General features: G+C 46.0%; 1 long non-coding RNA gene across 1 annotated transcript in view; it reads right to left on the bottom strand.

Moving 5' to 3' along the window:
- The window catches only part of LOC129058534 (uncharacterized), a 40,407-nt gene extending 37,398 nt beyond the window's left edge, over positions 1-3,009 (bottom strand). Inside the window, exon 1 of the long non-coding RNA XR_008523699.2 lies at positions 2,793-3,009. This is a non-coding gene — a long non-coding RNA (uncharacterized LOC129058534). The remainder of the gene's footprint in view (positions 1-2,792) is intronic.
- Positions 3,010-16,499: the final 13,490 nt, after the last annotated feature.

The raw sequence follows: 16,499 nt of genomic DNA, 5'->3' as shown, positions 1-16,499 counted from the left end.
AAGATCAGTATCAGTTATTAATATCAGGCATTATTAATCATTAATTGTTATCATTAGTATAACTAATATTAATTATCATTATTTTGGTATTGATTTTTAAAATTATATTATCAGTTATGATTATTGATAATTATTAGTATCAATTAATAATTGATATTATTAATTGCAATCAGTAATATTGCGCCATTCCTCACAATATGGCAGAAAATGTACACCTCCCTGTGATGTTCTTCCTGATAGCCAGGGGTAGACGGTGACATTACTCCATCCATCACGACCCTTTCAGGTGGAACCCCTTAGAGTTGTAAGCCCTTAAAGGGGCCAGGAACTGTCTTCCTTAGGGGAGCTAGGCTCTTAAGACGCGAGTCTGCCGACGCTCCCTGCCGAATAAAAAAACCTCTCCCTTGTTTAATCCGCTGTCTGAGAGGTTTTGTCTGCGGCTTGTCGTGTTCTATTTCTTGGTTCCCTGGCCGGGAATTGAACGCGGGGAGCGGCGGTGAGAGCACCAAATCCTAACTACTAGACCAGCAGGGGAACTTACAACCTTGTCAGAAATAGATTGCCCTCCATCAGAAGTGGGTTGGCCATCAGAAGGAAGCCTGGACAGGTCTGTTTCTAAGGTGTGGCACAAGGTAACTGGTAAAGGATACCTAGAGCAGTTCCCATACATAGACACTTGGTGACAGCTGGTGCTAGACCTCCGCCAGTGGCTAAGAGGGCAGGCAGCAGCAATACTAGTGGCAAAGGGACAGACAGCTAAGGAAGGATCCCGCTCCGCGCGCCCAAGGAAATCAACTCCTGAAGTTCTGCTCGACCCAACATCAGAAGATCCATTGCAGGAGATGGCATCAGAGATCCAAGTGCATCATGTTAACATCAGGGGAAATTGACTGTAAGGTTTATGAGAAGTCTCTGTGCAACTCACCTGTAAGTCTACAATTATTTCAAAATTTAAAAAGTAATATATCCTTTTGTAACAAGTCAAAGCTCAAAGCCTACAGGAGGTATAAAAAACTTCACTCTCTCTTCCCCACCCCAGGCCATCCCTTGAAGTGACCAGTTGTTGTTAACCTTAGGGTTCTTTTTCCTTGTAAAGATGCTACAAGAGCACTTTTTTTTTTTTTTGATGGAGTTTCACTCTTATTGCCCAGGCTGGAGTGCAAAGGCGTGATCTCAGCTCACTGCAACCTCCACCTCCTGGGTTCAAGCGATTCTCCTGCCTCAGCCTCCTGAGTAGTTGGGATTACAGGCATGCACCACCATGCCCAGCTAGTTTTTATATTTTTAGTAGATACAGGGTTTCGCTATGTTGGCCAAGCTGGTCTCAAACTCCTGACCTCAGGTGATCCACCTGCCTCAGCCTCCCAAAGTGCTGGGATTTCAGGCGTGAGCCACCGCGCCCAGCCTGGCACACATTTTTATATATACACATTGATTGGGTTCTTCATTTTGGTTTTTGTTTACTTGATTGTTTTAAAAAATGTGTCATCATGAAAAGCAAAGGTAAATATTTACTGATTAAGCCTTTAGAGAAGTCTCTTTAAAAAGCTCTAAAAGGGGATTCCAGGATCCTATAGAGGAGGATTGGAGGATGCCCACAGAAACATGCTGGAACCCTCTTCGCCCCCAATTTTTGAGGCTCTCAAAGTCTCTGCTGAAGACCGTCTCCTCTATATCTCCATGATATCCCTTACCTCGCAGGGATTTCCTTCCCCGTTTATTCATCAGAACACACCCCCAGCACTCTAAATACTCTGTTTATTCCATTCATCTGTGACTGCTTCCCTAGCCTTAAATCTTCTCAGCTCCAGTCCACGTCGTAGCAGGAGCTTCACCATCAGAGTCCAAAGAAAGTAATAAAGGATCCTTCAAGGTGTCAGGGAAGCTGGGAATATGCCAGTATCTTTGTTCTTGCCACACTTTATTTGACTCAACTTTCTTTCAAGTCAAGAGGGCTGTGTGGTGGCATTGGTCAGCATTTTTAGACATAACCCATCCCAAAGAAATTATATCCCATTCTTTGCAATAAACACGGGTCCAAAATTGATGTGAACCTTGGAGACTTAAGGGAAGGGGGTATTTGCTGCCATAGTCAGCAAACAGCATCCCAAGAGAAGAAGGGAGGCCACAGCAGTGACGAGAGGTCAAGTTGCACTCTCAGGGTGATGAACAGTGTCACTGATGGCCTTGGAGGCAGCAGTCCCCAGAATCCAGTCATTCTTAGGACCAATGAATCACAACTCTTGTTTATCTCCCTAGACACAGGCAGTGTCAACCTATGAACTGATGTCTCCCACAGCTCAAGTGAACCTAAAGGCAGATCTGTGCGCCCTTATTCTGATTTCTCTTTGGCAAAGATTCAAGAACAAGTACCTTATATGAAAAGCGCAAAGAAAACTGGCAGGGGTTAGGAACTGGTACAGGAAAAAGAAGGTGCCAATAAAGGCTGATCAAACCAGCTGCCATTGTGGGTGACTGGCATGTGATCCTGCTGGGGCCCTCTAGGAGGCAGTGTCGGGCACTCATGGGAGAGGTCAAAAAGATGTCCTCAAGATAATTGCTTTTGATACTTGGTCATAGCAACCACAAAAAAAATTAAACTCAATTTCACAAAAGTCAGTCCCCATCTTACATGGTTGCTGTGAGAGTTAAAGAGCTAATGTATACAAAGTGCCTAAATTAGAGTTCAGCATTTAAAATACCCTCCACCCTACAGAAATAAATTACACTAACCATTTATTGAAATATATATATAATCTAACAAGGTCATTTATATGAAAGTGCTTACTCACCCAAGGCTGCTAGAAAAAAAAGTTGATGCCACACGCATAACGGAGCCTCTCAGAGCTACCGCAGGTGCCAAGCAGTGGCTGTGGAAAGTGACGATGGGGCTGGATTGTTCTGAGGATACACCTGGAGCAATTTTCCAAAGACAGAATATGTGCTGGATTCTACTTTCCATTTGAAAGCCATCTCAGTGGGTGGAATGAGAATCTCTTCTTTAAGAAACTAATAAAGGGGGAAAAAATTACATATTTTGAATAAGTGTTGGAAAGGGGAAATCACATATTTTGAATAAGTAATCTATTGCACTCATACCTACAGGCCGTTTACTTTCATGGAATTAGTGGGAGCAGGCGAAATTAACAAGGTTCTACCAATGATGAAACCAGGCCCAGAATTGAAAGGGAAGTGCTGTTTATCGAGTTCCGTCACAAGCACAGCATTTGGATTGTCTGAATGAATCCTCAAAGCGACACTTTGAAATAAATACCTGTACTGTGATTTTCCGCAGAATTCAACTCAGAAAGGTATAATGCATACAAAGTGCTTAACCAAGTGTTAGCACACAGTGACCATGCAACATGTTGTAATTATACTTAGGATTACTCACCAAGGTGTCACAGCTAGTGGGGGGCAGATCTAGGGTGTTTTGAGCACATGCATCAGGCACCCAATGCCATGTGCTTCTCAGTACTGCAGAGACCAGTCTTCCTCATTCCTCTGTCCCCACATTTACCTGATAAATATTTTTGGAGCACCTACTTCATGCTCATCCCCAGTGCACCTCATTATTTGCAAAGTCCTCTCAAGCTAGCCATCTCCTTTGCTTCTTAATCTTGTATGGTAAGCAGAGTAGAAATTGCTCTCTACACTTTACAAATGAGGAAACTGAGGCTCCAGAAAGTTCTGGGAGGTGCTCAGAATTCTTAGATACCTTTCCCTCAGCACTCACATGCCCACCACACACCACGCACACACACGTCCCAATCGCCTGAGGTTAGGGTCATTCATTTTTTTCTTCAATTGTAGAAATACTATATATTATCCTATAAAACTAGAAAATTGTTAAAGCTATGATAAAGAAAAATTAGATTTTCCAGTAAGCACACTTCCCAGAGGCAGCTAGTGTCAACATCTTTGTGTATTTCAAAGACAGTAGATTGGTAGACCAAAGGCCAAAGCCAAACCACATAATTTTTATTTGGCCAATACAGTGCTTTTAAAAGTGTAAACTATTACCAATATTTAGGGAATTTCACATAAATATCAGGATTTCTAACCTCCATTAAGAAACTTGAAGAGCTAGCAATATGCAGCAAAAGTTGGCCGGGAGTCTTTTTTTCAGAGGGTATGTTCTCTCCAATTTGTCTCAGTCTCCAACATTCCCTATTGTATTACAACTGGTCCAAGTCACTAACCACTGGCTCCTATAGTCATCAAAGGGGTTATAATGACTGAGTATATCTTTCCTGTCCTTTGTCTATACAAGTAACTTTTCACATGTGACATCATCTTATATTAACAATTTTCACTTCACTTTATATCATCAGCTGTTTCCTACAATATCAGAAATTCTTTTAAAATAGTATGATTATTGTTTGGCATTCTATTACAGATATATGTACACCTTAATTTCTGATTTTTTGCCATTATAAATAACTATGATGATCTTTTTTAGATAATTTAAATTTGGATTTTTTTAGCACATGTGAGCCTCAGATGATTGGAAGATCTCTCTTTTAAAGTCCCTGGCCCTAGAGTTAATCACATTGGTCCCCTTTCAATTCAACTCATGATCTATGGCTTCAGCTACAGTGGCTATTACTTCTTAGTAATCCACCACCAAGTGCCAGCTGTCTAAGTCCAAGGCTTGAAGTGAGACTCCATGGAGTCAAGGTTTTTAACTGTTTGCAAACATGAAAGGAGAAATCACCTGGGCCTGGTGATGCATGGAAGAGAGTCTGGATCAGCCTTCAGGGACATGCGTCTCCTGCCCATCACACTGCCCCTGAACACAGGGCAACCTGCAATGACCCATTTCATCTACCATTACTTCCACCCTCAGAGCCATGCTTTTCACACTTCCCCTCCTATGGTCAAATGTCAAAACTGATGTGGGAATTTCATCCTTCATTACTCAGCATGTAGAAAAAAGCCAAAAAAAAGGCTTTGAAAAAGTCAGTTATTGTCATCACCCAGCGCAATCACCAAAGCCTTCATTCATAGCCGTAACTCACATTTGAGACAAAATTTTAACAAGGTTAGTTATCTGATATTCCAAATCACAGCAGATTAGATATAACGAATTAAGAGGGGACAGAAGTTTTGGAGGCAGATGATAGTAACAAGAAGTGGCGGTTAACAATGAGAAAAGAAATGAGAACGCTACATAAAGCATCTAAAAGATTCTAAACCACAGCAAGCTGAGGCCAGTTCTAACAGAGGCATCATCTTCAAGAGGACAAGACAGAAAGAAATGACAAAATGGTTGAGGGCCACAAGTGATCCTCTGCACAACTTCATCTAGCTCAAGACTGAGCCAGATCTTGACTGCCCAAGCCTCTGAGGGGTGAGATGACCTGCCCCTGAGGTCACACAACAAAGTAACATAGAGGCAGGATGAGGAACACATCTCTAAGTCCCCAGCCACTGATCCTTTTCCCACCTCCTCTGCTTCATAAGTTCAGAGGTGCCAAAGACCTGGGGCAGTCCCAGAGGAGCATCTGGGAGCTCGAGTTGACCAATCAGAGGGAAGGGCATGTGAGAACTCAAGCTGACCAACCAGACACCCCTGTGGCCTGGAGCTCAGACAGGAGTGACTGGGCAATATGAAGGACTCTGGCTCTTCGGCCAGTCTTGGACTCTACCCGCATCCTAATTTGGATGAGCTTCTTAACCCCCTAAACCCCAGTCCACTCAGCCACCAAGTAAGGATTAGAGTCCCTATCTTACCTGCCTCATGGGCAGTCTCAATGGTTAAATTTGTTAAACGTCAGGGAGTTTTAGAAACTGTTATTGTTGTGTGGGCAGTTGAGCACAACAGAGGGGAAAAGACTAGACTCGCTGGCTCACAAAAACAAGACAATGCTCCATATTGCACGTAATCATCAAGCCCACCCGCGGGACTATCCAGGAAGATTGCTCAGTGACAAATCGATGCTGGAGCAGCTTTTGTTCTAAAACAGAGCAAAAGGAAAACTTGGCTACAAAACAGACACTGGCAGGTTGCTCTATCACAATAGAGAGTCTGCAGTTATATTTTTTGCTGAGCAATTTTTACAATATGATATATTCGTTTTACAGTTTAGATTTTATTTTTCAGAGAGATGTAGTCCTTGTAAACACTGGGTGCGATTTTCACTTGGCTTATGTTAAATCCGGTGTGACCCATTGGGGTGAGTTTTACCTTGATCCTAGCAGAGGTCACTCATGAATGTCACCCCGTCTCTGTTTCAGTGCATCATCTGAAGACTGGTTGGATGAGAAAACTGAGGTCCGAAGCGGGTATGGAACTGGCTAACCAAGGCAACTGAATGGCAAAGATTAGATTTAGATCAAACCTTCTTTACTTCAAAGACTTTGTGGGTGTGATGGTGGCTCTAAGGAGGGAAAGAAGGCTCAGAGCAGGGAGGCCAGGGCTGAAGACTTGGGCATTTTAATTGACACTGTCCATTTGAGGAGGTTGGACATTTCATCCTCTTCACAAGGAACCTTTTTAAAATATCTTTGAGAAAAAAACTGTATTACTCTAGCACAGATTAAACTTATGGTTCAGGGTTTTAGTCACCCAGTGATGTTCCAGGTGGGTCCTCTCTGGGCTGCTGGAAGTTTCTGGGAGGAGTCCCTGAGTGCATATTGAGATGATGCTTGTAGTGATCTGGGACCGGAGCCTTGCCTTGGTGTCAGAAGAACTGTAAGCTAAGACCTGACAGGCCATTTTTCCTGCTGCATAGAGTTAGCCTGTTGGCAGCAGGAAGAAATGGAGCCCTTTGGAGATTAGCAGACAACTAGGGCGATGGGGAGTGAAACAGAGAGCATCCTGGTACCACCAAGCCCCTGCTCTGGTCTCTGGGGCCTTGGTTCCTGCAAGCTATTCCCCATCCGTTCCTGGGCATATGAGCTCACAAAGTCCCTTGCTTCTGATGCAAACTAAAGCTATAGGAGTTATAAAGTTGCCAGTAACCAATGACTACAATGGTTGTGTTCTGTGAGTTGCTCTTGGAATATTGACATCAAAGTCATCACGTAAAATGTGGGGTGGAAGCTTGCACTAACACTCCCGTTCAGATTGCCTTTCTTAGCCTCCCTGAAACTGTCTGACTCAGTGGACTCCTTGACCAAATAGGCAGTCATGAGTAGAGACAGTCAGCTTTACCTGGATCCCAGGGAACCCAAAAGATACCCAGGGGTGTAGGGGGGTGTCCCAAAAGGTAGTAAAGGAAGTTAGATCTCAACAGTCATTTCTTTTGCAGTGACCGATGGCAGCAACAGAGCTTGCTATTTATTTGTGGGATGCCTGTTTGGATTCATCCCCAGCTAGAGTTAGAAGAAAAGAGAAGAAAAGGGAAACTCAGGGCATAGGAGGGGAGAATGCCAAACTGCACAGTTGACACTGCACTTAAGACATCAGGCACTCAGAAATGCACCCCTGTCCAGACTGCCAATTCTTTTCATTGCAAATTAAACTTCCAATACTCCAAGTGCTCAGCCTCTGGCAATGCTGTGAGTTTATCAAGCATCATAAGTTGGGGGTACCCAGAATTATGTGATTACAGCTCTTGGTTTAAAAACTAGGTTGAGCTGAGGGAAGAATATTACGACAAATAAGCAAACAAACCCATCAAAGAGCTAATATCTACATAAAGAGCTTATCCAAACAATCATAATGTTAAGACAATATGCGAAAGACAGGAGGTGAAAATTTCCCCAGGAGGGAATAAAAATAAGAAAATAACAGAAAAAAATGTTTGGCATCACTAAGTACTAAAGAAATGCAAGAGACGTGACACATAATAGCTATTAAATTAGCAAAACCAATGAGTAACAATAATGCCCAATGCTGGCAAGGTTGCAGAGAAGCTGGTAGGTTCAAATAATGCTAGTGGCAGGGTATTTTGGAAAGTAATTTTCTTGAACCATAAAATGACTGATACCCTATAACGCAACAACGGTCACACTCCAAAGTATTTCTTCTAAAAGACTTTAATAGCTAAATGCCCAAAGACATTGGCACTGCAAGATAATTTGACGGCACCAAAAAAAGTTACAAAAACAATCTAAATGTCCACAGTATGAAAATAGTTCAACAAATTATATGTCCACCTAATGAAATATTTGACAGCCATCTAAAATGGTAATTTTGAAGATTATGTAGCATCTTAGAGAATGTTTTTAATATGCTTAGTGCAAAAAAGAAAAGCCTATAGAGGTTGGGATTATAATTATGGAAAATTTATATATGCAGGATTGCAACAATAAAAGGAGCTCAGGATAATGAAAAGTGCTGTACCTTGCTAGGCTAATGGAGAGTGGGTAATTTTCAGCCTCAGTTTCTGCATAAAGCAATCTGGAGCAGTGTGTTATCCCTCTCCTCTCTCCCCTCTCCCCTCTCCTTTCTCCCCTCTCTCCTTTTCCTGCAATCTGGGTTATGAATGAGGTAATATATGGGAAGAATGCTGCACAGTGCCACGTTATGCCCTTCTTTGCTCCTCGCTTCAGCTCAGGGTTCCTAGAGGGTGCGACCTGCAGGGTCAGGGCAGCTGCCCAAGGAGCCTGAGGTCAGGTGTGGAGGGAGGCTTCTGGCCCATGCCCAGCATGCCTCTCACTGTCTTCAAACCCAGTTTCCCAACAGGCCCTGCACCCCACACCCAACTCCTTTGTTCGTCAACAGAAGACCCAGGCTTTCAGCACCCAGAGATTGTGCAGAGGAAGAGAGAGAGAGACACCACTGGAGCACCCACCTTGGGAAGTGCCTAAAGGTCATGCGGTAACCCCTACCCCCACCCCCAGATTTATGGTTTATAAAGGACCTCCATGTCTTCGATCTCCCCTGAGACTCACAAGAGTCCTGGGAAAAGGTAAAATGAAGACTCATTTGAGAAAGAAAATTAGGCCCAGAGAGGTAAACCACCCTCCCCAGTGCTTGAACAGGCTATAAGAGGCAGACAGCAAGACCAAAATCCAGGCAGGATGACTCCGAAGCCCATGCTCTGTTGGCTGAATAGGAAGAAGTAGAGCTGCCTCCCACAAAGCCCAACTCCCCTTGAAACTTTCTTAACAAGAAGACGTTTTGATTCGCCAGAAATCTCCCAAGGGAAAGCATACTTGCTGTCTAGACCAAAGCTTCTCAAGTTTGAGCATCAGTCAGAATCCCCTGCAGGACATTAAAACAGATGCCGGGCTCCATTGCAGAGCTCCCAAGTCAGTAGGTCTGGGGTGAGGCCTGAGAATGTGCATGTCTGACCGGCTTCCAGGAGATACTCATGCCGCTGGTCTGGGGACCACACTTTGAGAAGGCGTGGTTGGAAAGTCTTGATAAATGCTTGATGTTAAAGTTGTACTTGGGGCAGAAGGCAAGAACTGATTCCACATGGAAACCAAGGAGGAAATGCATCCTTCTGCTCCCCAAAGGGAAGTAAAATGAGAAAAGAGGATCGAGCAGATGAGAGGAAGACATGGGTTTGGCGAAGTAACCCCTTCAGCGACTCCACCAACAACTTCCATGACAGTAATTAGGGTGATGAGTACTCAGTGCTAGTGGGTTGGTGGTGTGGAAATTGAGGTGACAGATTGGGTGTCATGTGGGAATAAGCTGGGACACACAGCCCACAATGGCCAGATGAGTGGGCTGGCCATCTGGATTTCAGCCAGAAATTAGCAGAAGGGCTTTGGATGTGTTGGCTATGGTGTCAGGGGACTGAGGACGTGTCATGCACCTCCTGTGGGCAGGGAGGCCCATGAACCGAGGAAGCAGGTGGCCATCTGTGGCAGCTGTCACGGCCCAGCATAAAGCTAAGCACTTCTACTTATTATATCATTCAAAAGCTGCTTCAGCCTGCTACGTGGGAGAGGGGCCTGGGGCGCGGAGGTGAGGTTGCTGAACTTCCGCCAGCTCCCTGAACCACAGTGGCTGTCGTGCCACAACCAGAGATGAATTCTAGGGAAGGCTTTGGCGTCTTTCAGGATCCTCTGTTCAAATGTCCTTCATAAGTCCATTTACCCATTAGTTCCACAAATATTTACAGAGCCTCTACCAGGGGCCAGGTGATGTCACACCTTTAGATGGTCATGAGCTAATGCTTTAGAAGGTTTAAATTGGCAATTGGCCTGTCTCTTTTAATTTAGAATGATCAACAGAGTAAAGAAGCAGGGAGCTGAATTACAGATCTGGTAAGCTGGGACTTTAATGCTATTTGTTAGCAGCTGGTGTTGTTATTACTGTTAGGAGGGCTTGTCACAGAAGACAGCATGGTTCAGAGTTGTCTGTAGGATCTGAGACTCTGGAAAGCCAGAGTCCTTTTGTCAAGAGTCAAGTCTAAGGATGGAGGGTGTGAGTATCAGGGGTGTGAGAATAGGGGGCTAGGCAGCAGAGGGCACAGGAAAGATGGGGGCTCGGGTGGCCTGGGTGCTCCAGGCTTCTGAAAATTCTCACTCTGACAAGAGTTCCAGAGAAGTGTGTGCAGGACAAATCCCTGCTCATCCTTGTTCTAGGACTCTAAAGGAATAGTTCCTCTGGAAACCTATCCAAGGAATTCATTCCCAGATCCCCAGAGACCTCCATCCTAAGGAAAGCACATTACAGTCTGTTTGGAAGTAGTTCTGTTCTCTATGTCTGATTGTGCTTGAAAGTTTTCAAAAGTCCACATGGTGGGGGAAGTAGGTGAGAAAGAGATGTTTAACATATAACCCTGGGGAGAAGAGCAGTGGATTTTGAGTCATCAGCCCAAGTTAGAATTTGGCCTCTGCCACTTAGGAGCTATGTAAACTCAGCAAAATTATTTCCCCTCTTAAGCCTCATTTTCCTCTCTTGTGAGAGAGATGCTAACACCTACATTCCAGCCTCTGAGAGGCTATAGGGAGCAGTGATTGGAGGCCTGACTGCTGGGATTCAGATCCTCACTCTGCCATGTGCAAGCTGTGTGACTTTTGCAAGTTACCTAACCTCTCTGAGCCTCAGTTTCCTCATCTATAAAGTAAGGTTAATAATCATAGCTATCAGACAGGAGTACTATGAGGATTAAATAAGATGTAAAGCACCTAGAACAACTTTTGGCATTTAGCAAGTGCTATGTAAGTGCTTATTTATTTAAAAGATAGTCGAATGGGATACTTAACTGTCAAACCCATCACCTGCCATTACCTCTGTAAGGGAAGGCTAGAGATTTTTGGAGGGAATTTGCTCCAGTAGCAAGTACCGCAGCATTTCCCTATGGGTGCGAGAAGATGGGGTCGTTCCTCTGCCTCCCAAGCCAAGTGGGGGGAAGCCCAGGAAAACTATTTGGGTAGGCTGGCGGGGAGGACTTGCATGATGAGGATGTAGCCATCCTCTACCTTGCCGGATTTCTACTGAGCTGCAGATTCCCAAAGGCCACCCTAAGTGTCAACAAAGTTCATGGAGTTCTTGATGGTGCCTAATATGAGTGTACAGGAATTGGGGGGCGGGGGTGGGGCACGGGGTCATGCAAGGTCACCCTAAGGCTGGTGGCTGGCAGGAGCCGCCTACAACAGCAGAGCCAGGAGAGCAGCCTGCTAGTGTGGCAGGCCCAATGCTAGGGGCTAAATTGCGTCTCCCCCAAATTCTTATGTTGAAGCCCTAACTCTCAATGTGACTGTGTTTGAATTAAAGCCACAAAATTGGGAATCTGATCCAATAGAATTCATGTCTTTATAAGAGGCATCTGAGAGCTCGCTTGCTCTCCCTGCCACCTGAGGATACAATGAGAAGTTGGCTGTTTGCAAGCCAGGAATGGAGCCCTCACCTTAAATCACCTGGCCAGCTCCTGGATAATCTTGGCCCTCCAGCCTCCAGCACAGTGAGAAATACAATTTCTGTTGTTTAAGCCCATGCAGTCTAGGGTATTTTGTTAGGGCAGCCTGAGCAGCCTAAGACACCCAGGGTAGGTGCCTATTCCCAGGCACCAGTACTCTGGAGAGGGCAGCCTGCCAGACTCTGGGAGTCCCAGGGGTGTGTAGCCTGGGCCAGGACCAACGATCAGACCAAGAGTGCATTTGGGGAGGGTTGGACAGAGGTCCCTATAGAGCGTTCTCCAAGGGGAGCTTGGGTTAGGGTGTCAGCCATTTGTCCACCCACAAAGAGCAGTCCCAGACAGCACTAGCTGTGTGAAAAGGCCTTTCGGCCTCTTCCAGGACGCAGTGGCAGGAAAAAAAAAAAAAAAAAAAAGAAGCTGCAACTTGAATGATGAGACCACAGCCCTCCCCGCTCCAGTCCCCAGCAGGGGCACCCTCACCTGAGGAGAGGAGATATGCTTGGTGCTGAAAATGAAATGAAATTAAAGTTGTAATGGCCTGGGCTTTCTTTCCTTTTTTTTTTTTTAATTGAAGTGTGACACTTTGCTGTCCAAAGCGTGATCCAAAATTGAGCATCGCCAGCGAGCCTGGCAGAAATGCAGTCTCAGACCCTACCGTCTGCATTTTAACAAGAACCTCTGGTGAGTCACAAGCCCACAAATGTTTGAGAAGTGCTGGTATAACACATGAACAGCTGCAGAAATGCCCACACACGGACACACCCAAACAGCCAGCACCCAGATATTTACCATACCTCCGCCTCCCCAGGCGGCCCCTGGGGGCCCTTCCTGCTGGATGCCGTACGGTGGGTTTTGTTAATTAAGCCTGAAATTGAGTCTGTTCCAATTCTCCAAAGAGAACCGAAGGCTGGAGGCTCAGCCCAGAAGGTCAACAAGGGGTGGAGAGGAGCTTGAAGGCAGTGGTGGGAAAGAAAACAAAGCCAAATCAGAGCCCAGCTCCTGCAGAAACCACTGTCTCTCCTCTCTAGCTCTACGGGCTTTCACTGTACCCCCTCCCTTCTGGCCTGTTGTCCAGGTTGATCTTCACAGCCACTTTAACTCCAGATTCATAAAAATGCAAATAGTGGAGCCTCCCACAGTAGCCAAGTCTGGGGCTGGTGGTGGCTGCTACAGCCACAGCTGCTCCATCAGGCAGCTTCCGTTTTTCCATTGTGGATGAAAATGTGCTATTTCCTTTACATAACTTGTAATATCTTGAGTTTGCCACTCACACCTGTACAATCGGGCAGCTAAGACTTACCTGGTTGTGGTGCTACTTCTCTGAGATTCCTCCCAGCTGATTCCTTAGCACCTCAAAGATGCTGGCACATTCTCAGCAAGAAATGGGTCTCCTCCATCCCCAGCTACCTCACTGGGTGCCATTGGGTGAGTCTTCAGGGCTGCTTCTGTTGTTGATGGTCTGTCCTGGAGCATGGGACTCCCAAGAATCAGGCCAGGGCTACAGGCTTCCATCGTCTAAAACAGGGTTTCTCCATTTCTGCACCACTGACTGTGGGGCTGGATAATCCTTTGTTGTGGGGGGCTGTCTTGTGCAGAATAGGATGTCCAGCAGCATCCCAGCCTCTATTTACCAGATATCAGGAGCACCTCTATGACAATCAAGTATCTCCAGCCTTTGCCAAATGTCCCCAGATTGCTCCTGGTTGAGATCCACTGTTCTAATGCATGGCCAATGCCCTGTGTGCTGGGCTGCCAGAGGAAACTGGGATGGCCTGGTGGCAGGGTTGCCCAGGAAGAAATAATCCAAGTTCCCAAGTCAACAGTGAGGATATGTTCCAACAGGTCTACTGTCACAAAGAGGGGACAAAAGTACCAACGGAGCATTTAAAGGGGAATCAGTGGCCAGGTCTTAGAATAGAGAGTTTAGTAATTTGGGTATCCCAGGAGGAGATCCTCAGACAAGGGTTCCAGAAAAAGTAGCTTATATGAAAGGGGCAAGGAAGACTGACAGGGGGTAGGGAACTGATACAGGAAAAGGAAGGTGTCGATAAAGGCTGATCAAGCTAACAGCCCCTGGAGGTGACTGGCCTGTGATCCTGCTGGGGGCCTCTAGGTGGCAGTGTCAAGCACATGCCTCAGACTCATCTCCCCAGGCTTCCAAGGGTGAGGGAGCTCGGGTGTATATATCTATAATACACCAATTCCCAACAGTCAGTGGTTGCTGGCTTCTCCCACAGGGCAGTAATTCCCCAAAGCAGGCTCCAGGGCCCAAGGAAAGCCCTCGGCAGGGAAACATTGAGTGTCAGGCACAGGGAATCAGGCCATCGGGTCACCCGGACACGGTAAGGGTGAGGGGATAGGGGCAAGGCACCCACAGTTCCTGCTATCCCCCCAAGATGCTCCCCTCCCTCAGCCCACCCTCAGTCCCAGGCACTGTTACCGAACTTTTCAGTCTTCCCAGAGAAGCACTGCCCAACATCGAACCCATGCCTCTCTGAGAGGGAGCCACATCCACTCCTATCCTCGCCCACCTTCGGAGAAGGAGGGTGGAAGACGCAGACCCACAGCCTCCCGGCTGCAGATTTCAGCTCCCAAACCCTGTTGAAGCCCAGGGTGCCTTCCTGAAGAAGCAATTCAGATCACAACAGCATTTTGCATTTTAATCCTGCATCTGCATTCGTGTCCCTACCGCTCTACCCTGCCCCTCTATCCTTCTTAGATCTGCATATTACTCTGAGCCTACAATCCTGCTGAATGGATTAATGGCCAATTCAAAAGATGGAAAACATGTGGTGCTTGAATTAATGAGCAAGTTCTTCCACTGTCTACCAGATCAACCTTGAGCAGGTTGCTACAATTCTCTGGGCCTTTATTTCTTGATCTGTGAAATGGGGAAAAGATACCTACCATCTTTCTCTGCTACTGCCTGGTTTTGCTGAATGCCGGCCCTCCCTCCACCAGGACCTGCATCCCAATTTCCAGGACTCCCCCGAGGGAATCTCACCTGGGTTCAAAAATATCTCACCATCAACCAACACCTGAGGGCTTCAGGGGTTGATGTTTTTTATGATTGTTTTAAATTTGACCCCAGACACTGGTGGTCACTGCTGCTGCTTCCACCACTGTGCCCTCTTGCCGGCCCTAGTCCCACACATGGCAGCTTTGATGCCCTGGGCTCCTTTGATGCTCTGCCTCCTGGGCTCTTGACCACATTGGTTTCAGCTCTGCCCACCTGGCCCTCATTCAAGCAACTTTCCTCCTGGCTGCAGCTCCAAGGGCTGCCCCTTCTCCACCAGGAGGAACTGACTTACCAAGGTGACAGTCTAGAGACTGCTTGCCCAATTAGAGCCATGATCCCCAATCTCACACTCCAAGTGAGGCCCCTCCACCCAAGAGGAATCCAGCACATGGATCTCCATTCCCACAGGCTGATCCCTACTCCCTACCCAAAGGTCGTCTCAGTTGTAAACCACAGGTCATCCTGATCCCTTTCAGAACCACCCTGAGGCCTAAGGAAAAGCCTTGGCCTCACTGCAATCAAATTCCAGCCCCACTGCTTAGCAGCTGTGTTCCAGCAGGCACATTACTGCACCTCTCTGAACCTCAGTAGCACCCACCTTCTTCTGAGAGTCATGGTGGAGATCCAGTGACAGCAGATACAATGTGTTTAGCACAATGCCTGGTGTCTAATCCTCAGAGCCCGTGCATTCAACAAACATATAACTGACAAATGTTACCTCTCCCTCCGTTTAAAAAAACATAGATACCATTGATTAAGAACAATGGTAGCTGGGATCGGTAGCTCACGTCTGTGATCCCAGCACTTTGGGAGGCTGAGGCGAGAAGACTGCTTGAGCCCAGGAGTTCAAGACCAGTATCAGTGAGCAACATAGTGAGACCGTCTACAAAAAAAAAAACAAAATTTAATTAGACAGGCATGTTAGTGTATGCCTACTTAGGAGCTACTTAGGAGGTTGAAGTGGGAGTATTCCTTCAACCCAGGAGGCAGAGGCTGCAGTGAGCCAATATCATGCTACTGTATTCCAGCCTGGGCAACAGAGTGAGACTCTGTCTCAAAAAAAAACAAAACAAAACAAAAAAAAAAACAGAACAGCAATACTCATATGGTTTGAATCTCTGTCCCCACCCAAATCTCACACAGAAATGTAATCCCATTGCAATGTTGGAGGTAGGGCCTGGTGGGAGGTTGATTGGATCACGGGGGCAGATTTTCCCCTTGGTGCTGTGTTGAGATAGTGAGTGAGTTCTCGTGATATCTGCTTGTTAAAAAGTGTGTGGCACCTCCCCTTCTTCTCTCTCTTCCTCCTGCTCCTGCCATGTAAGACGTCTGCTCCCCCTTTGCCTTCCATCACGATTGTAAATTCCCTGAGGCCTCCCCAGAAGCTGCTGCTGCTATGCTTCCTGTACAGCCTGCAGAACCATGGGCCAATTAAACCTCTTTTCTTTATAAATTACCCAGTCTCAGGTATTTCTTTATAGCAGTGCAAGAACCAACTAATACCAATAGTAACTAATACCTGGACTCCTCGCCACTGTTATAAGTACTTTACATTCGTTAACTCATGGGGTTACTCCCTTAATCCTGTGACTTGGGAGACATAATCACCCCATTTTACAGAGGAGGAAACTGACACATGGTAAGATTAAGTAACTTGCCTGAAGTCACACTGAGTAAGTAAAAGCTAGGAAGAATACAAATTTATCCGA

This window comes from Pongo abelii, chromosome 2, assembly GCF_028885655.2.
Source record: "Pongo abelii isolate AG06213 chromosome 2, NHGRI_mPonAbe1-v2.0_pri, whole genome shotgun sequence".
NCBI lineage: Eukaryota > Metazoa > Chordata > Mammalia > Primates > Hominidae > Pongo > Pongo abelii.
This window is presented reverse-complemented; position numbering and strand designations above follow the sequence as displayed.